Below are 7,522 nucleotides of genomic sequence, written 5' to 3'. Positions count from 1 at the left end.
TGTGGGGGATGGGCAATTCCACCCCCGGTGCTGCTTACCCTTACTATGCCACTGACAGCAGATAAAGGCCAAATATCCCATCCCATCTGCAGCATCCACTATATTCTCCTGTAATGGAGAGCTGATTCACTGGGGACCCGTGATGTGAGAAGCAGGTTGCAGTAATCTAAGTAGACAGCAGAGAATGGACAAGAGTTTTGATAGTATGTTCAGAAAGGAATGACAAACATATAAAAACAAATAGCATAAACAGCATCAAAGCAAATGGTCCCAATATCCCTGTGGGATGGACCTGACATGGTCCGTGTTTCGAAGGAACACTCCTTCGTTAGGAGTCCTACAGATGATAATAGTATGAGAAGATATAAGACATGAACAAATGAATAATGAAAAATATGAAATAAAAATATATAGAGAGAGAATAAAGGTTAAACATATACATGTGACCCAAATGGTGATGAAAGGAAAATGTGCAACCAATGGTGAAAGAAATTAAGAAAAAAGGAATTAAGTAAAAAAAGGAAGAAATAGAATGTAGAGAAATGTCAATAGTGCCAAAGCAATAAAGAAAGTGATATGACAAATTCCAAAGAAAAGGTGAAAAGATAAAGTAGAACAAATGTCATCTTTCTGCTTTTTCTGTCTTTTCAGTCGGGCTATTACAAATGTAACACGCTCTTTGTCTTAGTCGTATATGGGTTACTCATTGCTTGTTCTACTTTTTATAGTTAAACATAGTGCTACTGAATATTATAGGGTTTGCCATCCTATGTCTACCATGCTACGTGTCATACTAGGTTGGCTACTCTTGTAATACTTTGTTTGCCATACTATGCTCATCATTCTGTGTCTCACCATACCATGTTTTGTCATGCTTTGTTAACTATGGGCGCGCTAGGGCCTTAACGCGCAGAATAGCTCGCGCTAAATTGCCCCGCGCGCTAGCCGCTACGCCTCCTTTTGAACAGGCAGTAGATTTTCATCTAGCGCACGTTAAAAATGCTAGCGCACCTTTGTTAAAGGAGCCCTATGTTTGCCATCACTTTGTATAAATACGCTTTACTATGTATGTAAACCTGTAACCCATTCTGAACTCTCCTGGGAGGATGAGATATAAAACCAAAAAAATAAAAATAAAAAATGTAAATAAATAAATAACTCCGACCTGCTGTTTCTGCAACCTGACTTCCAAGTTCAAGGTTACTAGATAGCATGAAATATTGGCATTATCCAATAAACCTTCAACCAAGCGCTCGGCATGCCTCTGAGACCGCTTTCTTATAACACAGATTCAATTTTGGCTGGGCATCTGGTTGTCTAATCAAAATTTAACTGGTTGGCAGGGCTTAGATTTTGAAAACAACCCATCTTTCTTCTTAATTCCCAGCAGAGTTCCCCGACATCACCATTTCATCGGACATGGCACGAGATATATATATGTATCCTATTCTTCTCTGAAATCCTGGAAAAAGGTGAGCGCATGAGACAGGGCGATAACTTTATCTTCTATACCTGCCTGACAGATTACTGTCTACATCTTGGCTAACAGAAATATAGAAAACAAATTTCACCTCAGATCCAATTACCAAAATCTTTCCTATTGCAACCTGGTATTTGCAGCCCAGACCCAGCCATAGTTTAAGAAGCATTTTATCCTTGGATCATAAATTACATCTCTGAATATCAATCAAGCAGAAACATGAAGGGAAATTAATTTCAGCCAAAACTTGCTCATGCTGGGTGAGGAACAGAAGAGGAAAACTGCTAGATCTGCAGGGAGGACGGCCGTGGGATGGTGTGGAGGAGAAGGGGGCATGTCTAGTAAAAATGCACGAGTGAACTAGGCAGGTACCATGAATAATGAGCAGAGGTTTCCTTCCCCAGCACTGGGGAGGTAGATCTGGATTTTGGAGGGGGAAAGGAGACATTTCCTTTAATTAAAATCAGGTAAGTAAAAAAATAATCTCTCATGCTTTATGGGTTAGCAAGCTCATTTTTCTTTTCTGAGTGTACATGAGCAGATTTATCCATTTCTGAAGACGCCTGGGGGCGTGCACCTTACACTCCTCTCTCATTAGGAACAGGCAAAGAAGTGACCGTTGTGAAACTAAGGTTTTTTTTTTTCTTTTTGCAGTTCTCATTCGTGCTGAACAGAAGATGTGTCAGTCCTGTTAACCAGAGCGCGTACCACAGCAGGAGGACAGGGGAGCAGGCTTGAAGCAAAGCCCACTTTTTCAAGGTGGCTTTTAACTCCTATCTCCCAACTCACTCACTTGTGAAGTACCCCATGTCTGTTTTACCTCTGTGAGAAATTCTCTAGCCCCTATTTATCCTGTTTATCTATTTTAATTAGATTGTAAACTCTAGTGAGTATGGATTGTCTCGTGCATGTTTAATGTAAAGCACTGCGTACGTCTAGCAGCGGAATAGAAATAATAAGTAGTTATAAAATGGAGCTGGGAGTGTACATGTATGAAGACAAAATTGACACAGTGAAAATAGTGAAACCTGTGTCTTCAGGCAAGTCTCTTAATCTGCTTATATTTCAGTTCTGATCTATTCTGTTGCTGTGGGGGGTTAATTCTAAAGTAGGTGCTAACATATATGTGCTGAGTACACATGTAAATAATTAGAATACTGGCATAAATGCCAGAGAAGTACCTCTGTGTTGCTATTATCTAACTATCCTCCAGATCCTATATATGGCGTCTAGATTTGGATGCCAAATTTGGGTGCACACCTGAGATTCGCATGCAAATTAATCGGCTAATGAGTCAATTAACGTCAATAATTGGGAGCAAACAACCAATTATTGAAGTTAATTGGCACCCACTAATATTTGCATGCACATCTGGTTGCACGCTATTCTATAAGGCACGGCACCTAACTCTACTAGTGCATAACTTAATAGGGTGTTTGGCCACGAGCATGTCAGGGATGTTCCACAAAGTTACGTAGAAACATGACGGCAGATAACGGTCAAACGGTCTGCCCATCCCCAGCATCCACTATCTCAGTGTCCCGCAAACTTTCTCGAGCCGCGGCAGACTGAACCTAATGGCCATGGCTTGAGGCATCTGGACGGATGCGGACATCGCTGTAATGATTTCATCACATCGATGTCCGTGCAAGCACGAAGGCACTCCAGACGGGCCCTAAGATGCCAGCAGGGGGTGCCAGCAAGGAAGAGGGCCAGAGAGAAGGAGAGGCGTTGGCTGATTGTCTACACGACGTGCCTCTTGCCACAAAAGGCATGTCCTATAGGCAGTCAGCCGGCGCCAGTGTCTCTCCGCTTCCCCCGTGTGCCGCAGCACACCTGAACTACAGTTTGCAATACATTGCACTATCTCTTCTTCTCCCTAAGAGATCCCACATGTCTGTCCCACACTTTCTTGAATTCAGACACAGTCTTTCTTCACCACCTCTACCAGGAGACTATTCCATACATCTATCACCATTAGATTGCGTCTGAGCCTATCACCTCTTAATCTCATTTTGTGCCCGTGCGTACTTACAGAATACTGCCTCAGCATACCTAACATGGGTGCCAGTATTTATATCAGATTTCTGCAGGCTAAGTCTTGCTCCCAAAGTCAGGCGCAGGAATCGTCACTAAGCGCAGTTCTATAAAGGGCACACAATCTTTATAAAATCATGCTTAGTGCTGAAATTTTCCAGCATCAAATTTAGAGCGCCGTTTATAGAATTCCACCCTATGTACATATCTTCAAAAATGTGTAGTTTGCAGATGGGCAGAACATGGCAAAGGCACACAGTTATGTACATAACTTATAGTATACCATAAGTTATACACTTATCTCCTGCAACAAGGCACTTTGGGCTAGATGCACTAAAATCTCTGATTGTCTAAAGATCATCGCTAAACCGGTTTGACTTGTTTAGCGATCGATCAAATTTGTCGACCCAATGCATAAAATGGCTCAGTGCGTGGTCGTACATTCTCCGATTCTGGCATGCAAATGAGGTCATTAATATTAAAACCAGCCATCCGTTCAATGGCCTAACATTGCACACCAGAATCGGATCGGTACTATCGACCTAAAAAACTGTTACCGACAAGTCTGCCTGGTTTTTTGTTTTTTTCATTTTTTTTCTATGGGCACAGATGTATATTTGTAACACACACACAATATTTGGTCCATTAAAAAAAAAAAAAAAAAAAAATCACTACAATATAATTTTTGGAAATTCAGATTATCAAAAGGGATGGCAGGTTGAATACCTCCTTCTATCAGAAACCTTCAGATTGGAACACCATTTTACAATATCAAAGATTTCATCCTAAAATGTTGCATAACAATATTCCTGTTGGTCAATTTTTGCGACTTAGACGCATCTGTTCTGATGACCAGGAAATCTGTAAGCATGCTAAAGCACAGTTACTTACTGTAACAGGTATTATCCTGGGACAGGAGGCAGATATTCTCACATGTGGGTGACGTCATCCTTGGAGTCCCGGTATGGACAGTGAAAAGTGTAGTGTAGTGTCATGTCACTTTAAGCTTTTTGAAAGCTTTTAGACTGTAGATTGCCTGCAACGTGCATGTGCGAGTGCCTTCCCACCCGACGCCATCAGTTCTATGCCCAAGTGAAGAAGCCAACTAGGGGAGGAATGCAGGATTTGAGCATATCTGCTTGCTGTCCCTGGATAACACATGTTACAGTAAGTAACTGTGCTTTATCCCTAGACAAGCAGGCAGCATATTCTCACATGTGGGACTCCCTAGCTGTAATAAAAGGGATGGAGGGAGAATTGGGCTCCAAAGAAACATAAAACATGAAGTGCCACACAAAACCTAAACTTAGGCCTCCTTTTATGAAACTAGCCTGAGTGGTTTAAAGACTCTGGCTTAGAGTAAAAGCCTAGTGTTATAAGTATAGATATATCTTTCTTATAAGTATTCTTTCTTCATTGCTGAACAGCAACATTAGTGAAGGCTGAAGTGAATGCAGCTAGGGATGGTAGGGCTGAGCCAAAGGATAAGGGAGGCCTAAGGTATTGAGGGCTGAACATAGAACAGCCTAGAGAATTCTGAGGAAATTATTTTAAACAGGCTGAGCAGAGTGAGAGCCTGGGTCACAGAGCTAAATATAAAAGTTGGGCCAGTAGAGTGTGTGTTTTTCCTTTACAGCCAAACCTCTGAGAGACTGGGAAGCCTATATTCCAGAAGACCTGAACAAGATGGTGTGTTATCAAATGGGAAAATGCTTGATTTTTCATGACTGCAACAATCAAGGTTCAAGGTTTATTAACATTGATTTATCGCTAAATCTGTTTACAAAGCGATGTGCATAAGTAAAACATAAAATATAGAGATACAAATTAAAACGCAGTAACATAAGTTTAAGACAAGACAAACTTGAGATGGAGGGAAAGAAGGGGCAAAGATTACATCTGTTTTAGTTAGGAAAACAAATATGGGAAAAAACATAAGGGAAAGGGTTTGGTTAAAAAATTAAAATGCTAAGAAAAGATTATATAATATTAAGAATTAAAAGCGTCTTTAAAAAGGTGTGTTTTTAAAGATTTTGTAAAAGAATGCAAATCTCTTTCAATTGTAATATATTGTGGAAGAGAATTCCACCATTGTGGGCCCATGACAGAAAACAATCATTCGGTATTTCAAAATCTCAAACATATAAGTAGTTGCAGTTGAAGCAGGCCATTCAGAAGGGGTTCCCTGATTGGCAAAATTTAAAAAATCAGTATAGCTTGCCGGGCCTATGCTTCCAGCCAGATTTGCTAGGGCATCAGACAGCCAAGTGGTATAAATTAAAATCTGACTTTTTGAACAAGAAACCTAAAACTAGTCTAAAAGACATTTGGAGCATTGAGATTAAGCAGCAGATTTCTGCTACTCAATGGCCACGGATTTGGTCTTGGAGGATGAGATGTACAGCGTCAGCATCTATGAGACAGACTTGTTTTTTTCTGTTATATAGAATTTTCTGGACCCCTGTTCGTTTGCAAAAGTTAGAAAGTTGCAAAAGTTCTAAGTCTAATAGATGCTGGCAGTCATCTTGATATAGGGACACTGGATCATTTACTGTTCTATTGTCCCTTGATACTTAAATTTTGGAAATCCATATGGGGTCAAATCAATATGATATTGGAAGCTCCGTTGTCATATGGTGTAGTGTTGTTTGGAACATTATTAATGCCCAAGAGTCCAATCAATGCAAACAAAAATAGATTACTTCTCTTCATGTCTAACGTAACCATTTATTTTTTATCAAAACGGGACATCTATTAATTGTCAGTCCCGCCCCCAATCCCGCCCTAGCCCTGCCCCAATCTCTTCCATTCATTTTTCATGTACCCATAATATCTTATTAATTCATAATGGTAATCAAAAAATAAAATAAAAAAACCAAAACAGAAGGCACACTATACGCAGAGAAAATGTTAATTATTTATATTTAGGGGGTTTTCAAAGAGGTCAAGGCAGATGAATTTAAAATATGCAATGTCACCTTAGTAACTATAGAAAAATAGACAAATATAGTGCAAAATATAGACAGCAGATATAAATTCTCAAAACTGACACATTTTGATCACTAAATTGTAAATAAAATCATTTTTCCTACCTTTGATGTCTGGTGATTTCTTGAGTCTCTGGTTGCATTTCCTTCTGACTGTGCATCCTTTCTTTCATTTCTTTCTTTCTTTTTTAAGTTCAATTTGTTTATTGAATAATTAAGAAAAGGAAAAGAATGAAATACATCATATAACATGGAAAAAACAGGTTACAGAAATTGGCAGAAAATATCAAAATAATACAGGATATAAATATCCGAGAGAATTTGTACAGAATATATAATAATCACATATTTAAAGTGATCGTAGGTAGTTGTCAATGGGAGTCCAGATATCACTAAACAAAATTGAAGGGTTAGTCCTCTTCTTGCTTAAGGCATATTGTTCAAAGTTTTTATACAGGCAAACAGAGTTCCACCAAAAAGTAAAATTTAACATAGAAGCGGATTTCCAATTTTGCAAAATATGTTGTAAACCTACTGATATCAATATATCAATCAATTTTGGTGTACAGGAAGAGTTATTAAAGCAAGGATGGAGAGATCTCATTATTATGATGTCAAAAGACAGGTCAGCAGTGCAATTGGTTATAGAGCTAATGCAGGGCCAAATTTGTGTCCAAAAAGGTAGAATCCTAGAACAATTATATAACATATGTGCTAAAGTACCTGGGCATTGTGAACAATGCCAACAGAGGTCATCAATTTTTAAATGTGCCAGTTTCATTCTACTTGGAGTCCATACAATTCTTCTCATAAGAAAATACAAAGACTGCGTTATATTTGCTGAGAGAAGAGGTCTATTCACCTTTGTCCAGAACTTAATCCAATCCTCGTCAGAGAATTGTACATTAAGATCTAATGACCATTTACGTTGGAGATCTACATCAGATAAGGGTCTTCCACCCTGTAGGATATTGTAAAAGTATGATATAGCTTTTCCTTGTGTCATAATCAATGAACA

At 39.1% G+C, this 7,522-nt stretch overlaps 1 long non-coding RNA gene across 1 annotated transcript in view; it reads right to left on the bottom strand.

The window, feature by feature from the left end:
* Nucleotides 1–6,633: 6,633 nt before the first annotated feature.
* Nucleotides 6,634–7,522, bottom strand: part of LOC117366186 — a 181,009-nt gene continuing 180,120 nt past the window's right edge. Inside the window, exon 3 of the long non-coding RNA XR_004540507.1 lies at nt 6,634–6,687. This is a non-coding gene — a long non-coding RNA (uncharacterized LOC117366186). The remainder of the gene's footprint in view (nt 6,688–7,522) is intronic.

This window comes from Geotrypetes seraphini, chromosome 8 (genome assembly GCF_902459505.1).
Source record: "Geotrypetes seraphini chromosome 8, aGeoSer1.1, whole genome shotgun sequence".
In the NCBI taxonomy this organism is placed as follows: Eukaryota; Metazoa; Chordata; class Amphibia; order Gymnophiona; family Dermophiidae; genus Geotrypetes; species Geotrypetes seraphini.
This window is presented reverse-complemented; position numbering and strand designations above follow the sequence as displayed.